General features: G+C 47.6%; 1 long non-coding RNA gene across 1 annotated transcript; it reads left to right on the top strand.

Moving 5' to 3' along the window:
* The first annotated feature begins 9,821 nt into the window (after positions 1 to 9,821).
* On the top strand, positions 9,822 to 11,301 carry LOC123062114 (uncharacterized). Its single transcript, XR_006429531.1, has 2 exons — positions 9,822 to 10,939; positions 11,025 to 11,301. It is a non-coding gene; the product is annotated as an uncharacterized lncRNA (long non-coding RNA).
* Positions 11,302 to 14,194: the final 2,893 nt, after the last annotated feature.

Consider the following 14,194-nt stretch of genomic DNA (forward strand, 5'->3'; position numbering starts at 1 on the left):
ACGCATCAGGAGAAGGACTGGTTGGGTCACAGAAACTGTCGAGGTCAATGCTGTCTGCAATGCGAGTGGAGGCGTCAAGGAAGGTGTCCATGAAAGACTGAAATGTATGCTTCCTCGTGTTAGCAACCTTGAGCTCCGCCAGCTTGTCTTCTTTGACATCCTTGCAGTGCACTCGAACCAGAGACAGAGCAACGTCAGCACCACATCGAGCAGATGACTTCTTCCATTCTCGCACGCGTTCAGGGATTTGATTCAGTCGAGCCATCAAAGACTCGAGATCTTATGACAGCTCCGCCTGAGGCCAAAGACCAACATCAACCTGAGTCATTGCAGCTTTCAAGCGTGCCAGATAAGCAACCGCGCTGTCCATGCGAGACTCCAACCGCAGCACGTTCATCGCAACATCATCTTTGACTAGACAGTTGATGGGATCGAGACCCGTCTCGACCCGCCCGGTTTCCACTTCAAAGTCTTGGCAAAGTTTTGCATGATCGAGAGAATTATGAGTCGATGACACCACTAGACTTGTCAGTCGACAGAAATAAGACGGATTAGTCAATACCTTCAAGTTTCAAGACTAGCTTCGCAGCAAGTTGGCCCAGATAAGACTCTAGCTCGCCATTCTTGGCCTTGAGGCTTCCAAGTTCGTCGGTCAACTTCTCTTTGTTCTTCTTCAGTCGCTCGACCTCCTGATTGGCATTAGATACAACAGTCTTCAGCTTGGAGTTTTCTTCTTCTAACTTGCTGACTGAAGCAAGCTTCTTGTCAGCAAGCGCTGTCTTCTCGCGCTCCTCCTTCTGTGCTGCGGCAAGATCCAGATCCTTCTTCTCCAGAGCTTCCTTCATTTTCTCTAAAGAAATAACATTCTTCAGGCGAGCTTGGAGTTGGCAGTTTTCACTACATACATCTGCTCGAGTGAAGCCACTCGGTTCAAAGATGGAAAGGAAAAGTGCCAGTGTTGGGATATGGAGCGGTCGATTGGTTACCTCCCATGGCAGCTACTTCATCACGAGCAGTCTTGAGGTTCTTCTTGGCCAGTTCCAGATCAAGGTTGAGGCTGATTTGTTGTTTGTTCATGTCAGAAAGTTGAGCCCCAAGATCACAAGATTTCTGCAGTCACGGCCATATCAGTCGACAGAGATAAAAAGACGTAATTATTCTAAGACTACCGCTGAATCAAACATTCAACGACAGTCTCGGGGACTACACCCAGTGGGTGCACTTAGCATGCCCCCACTGATTTCCAGATCACAGTCGATGGTTGACTGTCCTTCAAAAAAAAGGAAGACAGGTCCAAATTCTCAGACCACAGTCGACTGCCCGTAGTCAACTACGGTCTCGGGGACTACACCCAGTGGGTGCACTCAGCGTGCCCCCACTAGTACAAAGAATCAGTTCGAACCGACACAAAGAGATATACTATTTCCGAACAGCCACACTCCAGTGGGTGGTCAGACAAAAAAAATGGTCGATCAAAAAATCAACTAACCTGGACATTGGTTTGCATGGCAGCTCCAGCATTGAAGGCCACCTGAGTGGCCTCATGCACAACCTTCAGCTGCCCCATCACAAGGTTCAGTTGAAGAAGAGCTTCTTTGGCAGCAGCCGGTGGATCGTCCGGAGTTTGATATGCAGCAAAAAGTGACGGAGGTAGAGCAGTCGAAGTAGCCGCCGGATCTGAAGCATGGAATGACGTCGGCACAGCAGGAGCCTGAGCAGCTGATCCCGAGGGACAATCAGTTGATAGAGGAACATCAAAGGTGACATTGGTTTGAGCCGGGTCTGTTGACCGCTCGACCGTCGCCGCAGGCGTCCCAGTCGACCGAAGAACTTGGGCTTCGGTTGCCTTCCTGCCCGGCTCCTTGTCCTTCCTCCTCCTTCCTCTCAGTGGTACTTCCTCTTCGTCGTTTGGGAACACAACAATGTCTCGTGGAGCTGCAATAAATAGAGAGAGCCATAAAGACAACCGACCAATATTCCAGTCGACCAAACAAACTTTGAGTCAGGCAAACATACTGGCTTTGGAGGTAATAGCATCATCAGCTTCCTCATCGGCAGGGGTCTTGTCAACATCCATATCAGTCGCAGCCGAGGTCGGGCTATACAGGTCCATCATCCGCTCGGTCAGAACAAGAAAACCGATCGGAACAAGAAAATATGAGAAGAATATTTACCCAGAGGCAACATGGATGTCCATCTTGATCCTGGGCAAGGTCTTCCGAGCCTTCGAAGGATTAGCTTTGGGCTGCTTGGGGACCGTCTCAGTCAACTCTGGAGTCGGAGACCGAGTGCGCTTGTGAGATGGAGCACTCGACGCCGCGGCTTTGCCGCATCTGCTCACAGGGTCGTGCCACTGCTTGGATCGATGTTCAGAGCGAGGCGGCGAGTCGGCCACCTCCTCATCGTCAGACTCGTCACTCTCGTCATCTTCACCATCAGCTGGGGACTCCCACTCGCCGCTCTCCTCGGCGCTGTCCCCGCCCTCTTGGTCTTTCTCCAGGGCTTGTTCACCATTGGGCACCGAATACATCTCCGTGTAGATCTGCAAAACAAGGAACTGATCATAAGTCGGTCGGAACCTCAATCAGTCGGAAAATATGTTCAAAAATTCGGTTATGACGACCATACCTTGTCTGGCAGGTTGCTGTCGCTGAAAGGGTCGACTCTCCTGGCACCCCTAGGGTTGTCTTTGTTCCCGGTAATGCCCATTAGCCAGTCGGCCACGGTTTTGGCCTCCACTTCCTCCGGATGAACCCGAGCAGTGTCACCAGCCCCGGAGTACATCCACATAGAATGATCGCGAGCTTGGAGGGGTTGGATCCGCCGACTGAGGAACACCTCGAGCATGTCCATACCAGTGACGCCCTGATTGATCAGTTGGACTACTCTCTCAACTAGCATGCCCGTCTCTGCCTTCTCAGCAGCGGTCACTCGCAAGGAAGATGGAGTTTGGACATGATCAAAAGAAAAAGGGGGAAGTCCGGTCGACTGGCCTGGGGTCGCGATATCCTGGCAATAGAACCAGGTCGACTGCCAACCCCTGACCGATTCAGGAAGAGCCATCGGAGGAAAAGAGCTCCTCTTCCTCTTCTGAATGCCCAGGCCCCCGCACATCTGGATAACGTGGGTTTTCTCGTCTTTCGAGTTTGCTTTCTTCACGGTTTGGGATCGGATGGTAAAGATGTGTTTGAAGAGGCCCCAGTGCGGTCAGCACCCGAAAAAATTCTCACACATAGAGACGAATGCAGCAAGGTACGTGATGGTATTGGGAGTAAAGTGATGGAGTTGGGCACCGAAAAAGTTTAAGAAGCCTCGAAAGAAAGGATGTGGTGGAAGCGAGAAACCACGGTCGACATGGGTGGCAAGCAAGACACACTCACCCGGTTGTGGCTGCGGCTCCGATTCCCCCTTCGGCAGGCGTGCGGACTCATGGACGATCAGCCCTAACTCGGCCAAATCATCCAAGTCCTCTTGCTGGAGCGAAGATCGGATCCAGTCTCCCTGGATCCAACCTGACGGCAGCCCCGAGCGCGATGAAGACCCCTGATTCATCTTCTTGTTCTTCGTCGCCCCCGTCGCCTTCTTCGCACGCTCTAACGCCACCGTTTTGTCCTTCCCCATGGCGGCAGGACAGCGGTGTCGAGAGTGGTCGTGCTAGGCGAGGTGGAGACGCGAGAGGAAGAAGAAGGGGAATGAGCACGCACGATGCGAATGCCTCGGCTTCGCCGCTTTTAAAGGCCTACTTCCGAGTGGCTGACGCGTGGGCCCGATCAGTCCTGTCAAGTCCCCCCAACAGTTGGGCACGTGATACGTGGTGAAAAAGGTGGCGCGGAAATCGAAACATCTGATTTATCTACTCCACTTACCGCGGGACGCTCCGCCTAGCGCGCTTCCACTCAAATTTCGAATCCCGTGAGATCCGGCGAGGACCGGCAAGCCACCTTGGCCAGCGCATCCCGCCGTAGCTCGTCGATGGGGGAGGGGCTCCGTGGTCGCTTGCAGTCCCGGGAGCCATGTCCGGGGAGACCGCATCGAAAGCATACGATGTCGTTCGTACAGTTGGTCTTGTAGTGGCCCTTCTCAAGACAACGGAAGCACTTGTCCCGCATCTTCGGCGACACCTCGAGCCACACCGCCTCGCGCTCGGGGATGTGGCCACGCACGGCCAGCTCGCCGACTCCATGGCGCTTTCTCCACATCTCCTTCTTGGTGGGTGGCGGGTGATGTAGACACAGACCTAGGGTAGGGTAATAGGCCTGACCTATACGCCCCACCTAAAGTCTTGTCCTAAGAACTAAGGAGTTCAAGAATCAGAAGCAGAGGACCAACAAAGGTGTCGAAGCGAAGTCCACTCGACCTATCAATCACTCGGAGACCTCTCTTACTCAGGTCACTCGACCACCAAACCACTCGACATATCAGAAGACCTAAAGCCACTCCGCGCAGCAACGGTCAAGCATTCATTCGCATACTTAATGCTCATTTGTAGCACTTTAATACAGGCGTTATCTATAACGCCTCCTCTTAATGTACATTGAACCCTGCGCAACGGAGGGGAGCTGGGATCCTGGCGCACTCCATATAAGCCACCCCCTCCTCTGGGACAAGGGTTCGTACCCCCGGTAACTCACACACGTATAATCCAGTCGACCGCCTCCGGGCTCCGAGACATAGGGCTGTTACTTCCTCCAAGAAGGGCCTGAACTCGCAAACCTTGTGTGTACAACTCCTCCATAGCTAAGATCTTGCCTCTCCATTTCTACCCCCATATTCTACTTTCAGACTTAGAACCACGACAGCGGGCGGGCCCAAGCCTCCTCGCCCTGCGCCGGCTTCGCCGTCTCTGGCGCAGCCTCCAGCCTCACGGCAAGAACAACTAGCCCCCGAACCTCCGAGCCATCAGAACCTGAGGAGATCCCCAGACCCGAGACCACCGGGCACTCGCCCTGCAGCCGAAACGTGGAGGTGATCGATCTCGGGCTCGCAGCCATGACACACGGGGAGGAGGAGGTAGCAGGAGGGAGGGGGCGAGGGAGGGGAAGGGAGGTGACCACCGCGGTCGGAGTGAGCCGCGGCGTGGGCGCATGGCATGGTGGACGCCGGCGCCGGAGTGGCACATGGCGTGGGGCTCTCGCTCGCTCTCGCTAGCCCATTTTCCTCTCTCTTGATGTATGCCCGTTTATCTCAATATGACCTTCAGGATATAAGGATCTTGTTCAATTATCTCAATATGACCTTCAGGATACAAAGGATCCTGACTCATTTTACCACCTCTAATAATTACTCCAACAACACGCTTATTAGTTTTATTATGCACCTCGTTAAACAAACCATTTTGTGATCCAACAACTTGTTCCAGTTGAGTGTGAAACATAGCATAGTGCTTACTTAAGCCTTTACCATCATTGGAAATTCTAACAAGCACATCACTTAAGTGTTCAATCATAATAGAGTTGCGATTCAATTGATCACATATTTTCATATTGAAGTGTTATTGTTTAAGGACAAAACTATCAAATTTATCTAAGCACCGACTTGGAGATTTATTATAAGGAACATCACCCTCATCAAACCTATAAAGAGAGTTTACCTCTACTACCTGTGTCAGAATTTAAGTTCATTTGTTTCTTCAATAGGTGGTAGATTCTTAACATCTTCTGATTTAATACCTTTCTCTTTCATAAATTTCTTGGCTTCTTGCATATCTTCTGGACTGAGAAATAGAATACTTGTCTTCTTCGAAGTTGGCTTAGGCGGTGGTTCGAAGTGTTGAATCAACGACATTTCTCAATATATTATTCAAGAAATTCTGAGCTTGTTCAATTGTTCTTTCCCCGAAAACACCAATATAATTATCTAGGTAGTCCCTAGATGCATCGGTTAGTCAATTATAAAAAATATCAAGTATTTTATTTTTGTTAAGAGGATGATTAGGCGAAGCATTTAATAATTGGAGAAGCCTCCCCCAAGCCCGAGGGAGACATTCTTCCTCAAGTTGTGCAAAATTGTATATTTCATGTAAGGCAACTTCTTTCTTATTAGCAGGAAAATATTTTTCAGTAAAGTAATAGGTCATATCCTTGGGACTACGCAGACAACCAGGAGCAATATTATTGAACCATATCTTATCATCACCCTTTAATGAGAAAGAAAACAATTTAAGAATGTAATGGTAGCGAATATTTTCCTCTTGGGCCTACGGGGTAGCAATATCATTCAATTTAGTAACATGTACAACAATTGTTTCAGCTTCATAACCATGAAAATGATCGGATTCTATCAATGTAATAAGTTCAGGATCAATAGAGAATTTGTAACCCTTATCAGTAACAAAAATAGGAGAAATTGCAAACTTAGAATCATATTTTGTCATTGTGTTCATGACCTTTATTAACTATAGCCATAAAACCTTCTATGTCATCTCGAGTATCATAAGCCATAAGTTCTCTAGTAAACTCCTCAAGGAGAGTGTAACCATCAGGAATATCAAGCATCTTAGTTCTAGTTAGAGTACTAGGTGTAGCACGTGATTCAGGATTTTCTTCAATTTCAGATTCTTTAGCTTTAACAATATGAGCATCAAGTAATCCAGCAAGTGGCACAGATTTATCAAGCAAAGTAAAAGCACCATCATGAATATCATCAATAGCAGGAGTATTATCAATTACTTGCGACATATCAGATTTAATAGCAGGTGGTGGTGTCGCAAGCTGACTTAAAACAGAAGGTGAATCAAGCGTAGATCGAGCTGGCAGTTCCTTACCCCCCTCGTCTTAGAGGGCATGATCTTGGTCCTAGAGTCATTTCGATTATGCATAGTGAATATAAAATGCAGCAGATATTTAACTCCCAAGTGAAATTAGTAAATAGCGCTATACTCCCCGGCAACGACGCCAGAAAATAGTCTTGATGACCCACAAGTATAGGGGATCGCAACAATCTCCGAGGATAGTATTTCATCCAAATTTATTGATTTGATACAAGGGAAGCCTAGCAATATTTATAAGCCTTAACAGTTGAGTTATCAATTCAACCATAGCTGAGAAGAAAATTCCTTAAAGCAATTTATTAGTAGCATAGTAATTTGATAGTAGTGATAAAAACAGTAGCAATAGTAATAGACTAATAGTAACAGTAGCAGTTTTGTAGCAAGTTTAACAACAACAACAACAGTAGTAGTAACTTAACAAAATACAATATTAGCAAAGCATAGGCATTGGATCAACGATGGATATTTGGATGAAATTCAATATGTAACAGTCACAACCTAGAGAGCTACACAATAGCTCCAATTCATCAATCATATGTAGGCATGCATTCCATATATAGTCATACGTGCTTGCAGTATAAACTTGCATGACATCTTTTGTCCTACCCTCCCGTGGCAGCGGGGTCCTAATGGAAACTAAGGGTAATTAAAATGTTCCTTTTAATAGAGAACTGGAACAAAGCATTAACACTTAGTGAATACATGAACTCCTCAAATTACAGTCATTCCCGGAGAGTATCTCAATTATTGTCATCTTGGGGTCTACGGTTTGGAACAATAACATGTGCATATAACTTGCGGATAGGATCAAGAACTGAAATATATTCATGAAAACATAATAGGTTTAGATATGAAATCATGGCACTTGGACCCTAGTGACAAGCATTAAGCATAGCAAAGTCGTAGCAACATTAATCCCAGAACATAGTGGATACTAGGGATCATGCCCTAACAAATTGACTCGATTAGATAAGGGATTTTATCCATCTGCATTACCGTCCAGCAAGCCTACGAAGAAATTACTCACTCCCGGTGGTGAGCATCATGAAATTGTCGATGGAGAAGGGTTGATGATGATGATGGTGACGGACCCCCCCTCTTCGGAGCGCCGAACAGACTCTAGATCAGCCCTTTCAATGAAGAACATGAGGTGGCGGTGGCTCTGTATCGTAAAACATGATGAAACTTTCTCTTCGATCTCTCTCTCTCTCTCGAAAAGACGGTACATATGGAGTTGAAATTAGGTTAGACCGCCACCTTTGGGCCCCACAAGGCAGCTAGGCACGCCCCTACCTTGTGGGCAACTGGTGGGCCCCCTCGATAGATATTTGAACCAATATATATATTCAATAAAAAAATCTTCATGAAGTTTTGTCCAATTTCGAGAACTTTTATTTGTGCACAAAAGACAATACCAAGGTAGTTCTACTAAAAACAACATCGGTCTGAGTTAGTTCCATACAAATCATGCATTAGAGTCCAAAACAAGAGCAAAAATGTTTGAAAAAGTAGACACGATGGAGACGTATCATCTCCTTTAACATGATTAACTATTGCAGCACAATCCGCTGATATAACTAGGCGGTCACATGCAATACTCGTAGAAGACAAACCTTCATTTGCACTCCATTGGTTCAAGAATTTCAGGTTCAGTCATATCTGGAATATTTTGAGGCTTCAATATACTCACCAGTGTCGTCTCTACAGACAGTTGGAATAGCACCTCTATCTCCATGTCAACTCATAGCTGCATCAACATGTATTTTGACTCAGTGTCAGAGCACACCATCTTGTTCCAACCAATCAACGTTACTGTTAGACCATTAGCTTTATAGGAAGTTGTCCAAGATCATTCATAAAATGCCAAATGACAGAAAATGTCGATAGTGGTGACTCGGAATTTTCTTCATGAATCGCCTTACATCGTGCCCACCAGATCATCCACAAAGTCATGAGGGTTTTCAGAAAGGCTTCCTGTCCCATGGATTCTTGAAGTTCGACTAACCACAATCGTGCGTCTCCCAACCTGCACGCGATCAAGTGTTCGACTAACTCATCAACCAAAGACCAAACACTTTTCTCCATGTTGCACTCAACAGGGGCATGTTTCCAAGTATCTTCATGAGCATTACATATCTGAAACACTGATGTCTCTGCCGTACTTCGATGATGGCGAACAACTTCAGTTGGAATTGAATTCCAAGCAAGACATCATGCATAGTTCTTCAGTTTGGTAGCAACTTTCACCTTCTATGGCTTGCTCCATTGTCGCTTGGTAGTTGGTACCCTAAGTTTCTATTCGGAAGCTCGCTGGCTTCTCGCGTAGCCAGCTTCTCGAGGGTGCCAGTGCTAGTTAGCTTCCCACGGGAGCCAAGAGCGTTCGGCAGCACTGGCTGCTCCAGCTCCAGCTGGGTTGGTTGCCCAGGAAGTGAGGCTGAAGCCCATCATAGATTTGAATAGAGAGAGGTAGGAGAGGGGCAACTCACCTTGAGCTAGGAGGTGGGAGGATGGAGGAAGGATGGCGTCGACCGAGAGCGGAGACTAGTGACAGCGCGTCGGCCAGCTGATCGGCGGCAACATGGCGGCAGAATTGCCGTCTTCTAGGGTTGGCAGCACAGAGGAACGAGCGTGTGGGGCTTCTTTGGTCGCTCGATCTGGAAGGAGTAGTATCTACGATCGAAACAATATGTGCGTGGGCCACTTCAAAAAGATAATCACATGTAATTTGTCTCTACTTCGTCTTCTATCTTATTTGAAGTTGGGTTTCTGCTGCTCCTCGAAATTGCACTATGTCGGGCCGGTCTTATCCGAACTGAATGCACGATGTTTCAAGCCGGGTGGGCCGTGCCTGGGCCGGCCCACCTACCAAATGTGCCGAGCCGGGCTGGCACACGCCTCGCGGCCCAGGCATGGCCTCAAACTTGCAGTGGGCTAGGCACAACCCGTTTAGCCCCATGGCGAGCTAGGCACGTCTGCTTCTCGACAACGCCTCATATTTTGTGTGCGGGGCGCCAGTGAGCGACCTGGCGCGTACCCCCTCACGAGCTGGGTATTGGTAGGGGCCAGCCCATTTTCGGATTTCATCCCTCGTTTCTGGATCGTCGCGTCTCTTCAGATTGTATAAAAGCCGCTGTAACCATCGACAAGAGTAATCGATCATTTGATTCCGAATACGCTCTATTCATTTGATTTCGGATACGCTCTATTCACCTCTTGTCAGAGGCCATCCCCCGTATCACTTCCACCACCATTTAGCCAGGAGAGAGATTATCTTTGATTCGAAGCCCCCCTTTTTTCTTGGATCGACACACCCGACCTCAGCGCCCCAGCGCGATGAATAGCTGATCCCCTTCTCGACCGGCCGGCGAAGCACGGGCGGTTTGGCCGACACAATCAAAATCGCGGGCGGTGGTTCGTTCATCCTGCACCCACCCACACGCTTACCCAGATCTCGCGCGCCGCCGCCAGGGCAATGGTGTCTGAGCCCGACCCCGACCCCGACCCCGACCCCGACGTCTCCCTCCTGCCCCCCGCTCCGAACCCTAGCCACAAACCCTGCCTCCGGGCAGCCAAGACCACGGCCTTCAAGCGCGAGGAGCGCCACAAGCGCAAGGAGCAGAAGCGGGAGTTCAAGCGGCAGCGCAAGGAGCAGAAGCGGGAGCGCAAGGAGCAGCGCAAGGAGCAGAAGCGGGAGGCGCCGCAAGCGCAAGGAGGAGAAGCGCGATCGCCGCAAGCGCAAGGAGGAGAAGCGCGAGCGCAAGCGGCAGCGGAAGCGGGAGGACACCCTCGCCCTCGCGCTCGCCCAGTGGGAGCCCCTCGGTGCCCCGGCTGCCGCCTCCGCCCCCTGCGCGCCACCCGAAGACAGGCCCGGGCCGCGTGACCCGTCCTCGCCCGCGGGCGCCGTGCCCTCCGCCTCCTGGATCTGGGGCCCTCCAGCGGAACCCTCCGCCGACAGGGCCTAGGGACGCGGGCTCTGAGCCCGAGGGGATTCTACGAGGCGGAGCGAGGGAGACGGGGTGGTTCCTGTGCCTGGTGTGCGAGGGGATCGGCGCCAAGGCGGGCATGCGGTTCCCGGGCTGCTGGTGCAGCACGCCGGCTCGGTCGCCCGGGCCAAGAGGCGGCTCACGCCGCCGCCGCCCTGGGCTGCCTGCTCGGACAACGCCCTTTCCGGTAAACTTGTTACCATGTTGCTTAGTATCATGTCTAATTGTCTATCACATTGCTGAATATTTTGTTGCAATCGTAAGAAATGCAGGTAGATTGTGACAACGATGGCGCTTGTGATCAAGCTGAGCACTTGGATGATTCTGAAAGTGCAGAAATGGAGGTGGCCTAATTTTGTTCTTCGTGCTAAGTTAGAGATTCTTTCTTGGTCAGAAAGCTTAGAAATACATGCGATCTGGTTTGATGTATGGATAACCTGGATGGTCATTGTCAACGCCTGCGTCTAATCTAGTTCGATGCTCTGGTATTGTTGATGCTTGTTTTTAACATCTAAAGCTGTATTAAAAGTTCAGTTTTACTATTTTTCAGCCGTCTGTTTTTAATTTCGCTTCAGGTCATTTTTTGGGCCGTTCGTTCCGTATGAATCTCAGTGCTGCTCTGTGTTCTGTGCGTGCGAGTCTGGGGCTTTGTTTGTTGTTGTTGAGCTTCTTTTCGTTTCCGGATTTGCGGGTCGCTCATTTTGGGCCCCGCCCGTCGTCCCGTGCTGCCTGCTCATTTTTTTGCCGGATTTTGCTTAGCTGAGGAGGGGATTGGAATGGGGCTGGGTTGCGGAAACAGGGAGGAAGCGGCATCTCGCTCGTGAATCAGTGGTAGGAGTTGGCTAGCGGCCATGGACTGCGGCGAGCTGCCGACGAGCAGCGCTGGTAGGAGGGAGGCGCGCGGTCCGGGAACGGCGGGAGGCAAGAGGGGTGTTGGTTTGGACAGGAGTTCTCCGGAGCTCTGCCGCCGTCAGTGAGTGGGTGGGTGTGGGCGTGGGGTAGCAGTCATGGTCTCCGGTCGGACGGAAGGTATTGCCTGATTTGCCCCTTCGCCTTCCTCTGTCTAATTTGTGCCCAGTAGCTAATTTTTCCTCTTTTCTTTTTCTTCGTCTATGCGTGCATCGTGTTTACTCAGATCTCAGTTCCATTTTTGAAGGCTGTTGTCATCTGTGGTGGGCTAGCAATTTTCATGCGATAGCATAGCACAGGAATAGCGCTTGGCAAATCGTTTCCGAAATTCTGCGTGTTCAACGTGTCTGATTGGGGAGAAGGGGCCGATTTCTTATATTTTCCATATATGTGTTGCTCCTGTTGCTGCGAATTGCGTTTTTACTGATCTAATTAGCTATCAGTCATGCTTCCAAATCATTTTTATTGCTAGAACTACTGTTTGTTAAAGCACTAAAAGCTTTTGTACTGATGTAATCAGCTGTGTGTGGTACTGTTAACCAGATTTGTTTTCATTTTTTAGAGCCATCGTATGTTAGTAAAAACTGTAAGGTAGCTAAAACTGCATCGCTCCTTAAATGCGATAATGAGACGCTGTTAATCAGTGCTTCTTTGCATTAGAATATCCTATTTTTTTTTGTAAAACTGCAGGCCCTGATGGATGTGTCAGTTTAGTTTTCTTCATTTTAGTTTTTCGTTTCTGCAGCGAGATCTTATGCAGGATAAGTCAGGGATAGTAGTATGGGATAATCACTTCTGTAGGTTCAGGGAATCAGGTTTTATACTCGTTGGGGATGTTGTTTGTATAATTTTGTCTTATGCAAAATAAGTTTGGATTATATTATGGGGCAATTAGTTTTTGTAGGTTCAGCAATCAGTTTTTGGGATAATAGAGTGGGATAATCAGTTTTTTTATGGCATAACTAATTGTGAACTGATTATCAGTGTAGTTTTAGTTTTTCCTGAGTTTTGTGTAGCCCATCATCTTTACTTTTCTGTATTTTCTCCATTTTATTTTCAGTTTAGCTGCGAAATAGGCAATTAGTCAGCATATCATGTTTTCACCTTGTTTTATTCAGTAATATTTTAGTCTTAGATATTCCCCAGTGATATTCATTCGTTCAGATCAATTTTTTTAGACTCTGAACGCAGATGTAAAGGGGGGGGGGGGGGGGGTGATTACAGACAAATCTCTAGACTGAAACTTTTTTTGCCTACTGTAATGACGCCCTTTTAGCGCTCTTTGGTCCGTAATGCTTCAACTATTTTCTGTCTACTTGCAGTTTTCTATCGCTGCCATCTTTTTACCTCCTACTTCATGATGTGTGTGGTGTTACTGGTGTATTACTCAGCATGCGGATATACTCAGGGGGCAGGCAGGGATGCGTTCAGTGTGTACTCCCTCTAATTTTCTTTCTTTGCACCGGAGTATTTCATTTGTATCAGGTTATCTTATTTTCTTCTTTTTTATTGGATTATTCATTGTTCTTCTCAGGGCTGTCAAAGGCGTAAAATGGGTTCTGTAAATCACTTTATCTTGTACCTTCATTTGTTCCATCATTTGATTATTCATCGAGCATTTGCCACTGTAAAATATTATCATCGGGCTGTTGTTACCCTCAACACTAACCTTTTGCAACTATCCTAAGTGAGCTGGCTTGCTACATATTTTCCTCTGTTTCTTCGTTTTGATTTTGCTTTTCATTCCTCAGCACTATCAATTGCTCCTAGTATGTATTCATACTTCATTCTACTCTTCGACCCCTTTGAAGCCATGTGGAGCAGTCTCCTCATGAGCATGTTGTACCTCAGGCAGAGCGCTCTGGCCTTATGGGTTCAGGCTCATGTTTGTGCAACTTCTTATCATGCATTGTTTAATCAGGATTTTGTTTTTGTTTTGATCAGTCCATCATTATTTAGTTTCTTAGTTTTATTAGTCATTCACTTTCTTCATTTTCTTTAGATTTACTTCAGTTTCTTAGTTTTTGTTTCAGTCTTAGTGATGTTGTCTTGCTTATTTCAGTTTTACTTTTTCACTTAGCCTTTGCCATTTAGGTTTAGTTCTTTGTATCAATTTTCAGTTTTCAGTCTCTAATTTTTTCTTATTATAGTTTATTTCTGTTTAATTTATTTCATTCCATGTTCAGTCAGTCTATATGTGCATGTGGGTTTAGTTCTCAGTACCAGTCTCCATGTTTTCATTTCTGTATCAGTCATCAGTCAGGTTTCTTTAAACAGGGAGTGGCATGATTCGCATACTTCGTTGGTTCTGTTTCTCATAGGTCTTTGTCACTAGTATTTGATAAGTATTTTATCAGTTTTTAGTTCATCATTCTTTCAGTTTTTTAGTTTTTCCAATTCCCTAAGGATCTCACTCTTTTTTCTGTTTTCTCTGGTTCTCTGGTTCTCAGTTTCATCAGTTTGCTCTTCTTTATTTTCCCATCATTTTGTTCAGTCTCTCTTTCTTAGTCTCTTAGGTTCCTAGTTTCATTCT

The sequence above is a fragment of the Triticum aestivum genome, chromosome 3A (assembly GCF_018294505.1).
Source record: "Triticum aestivum cultivar Chinese Spring chromosome 3A, IWGSC CS RefSeq v2.1, whole genome shotgun sequence".
Classification (NCBI taxonomy): domain Eukaryota; kingdom Viridiplantae; phylum Streptophyta; class Magnoliopsida; order Poales; family Poaceae; genus Triticum; species Triticum aestivum.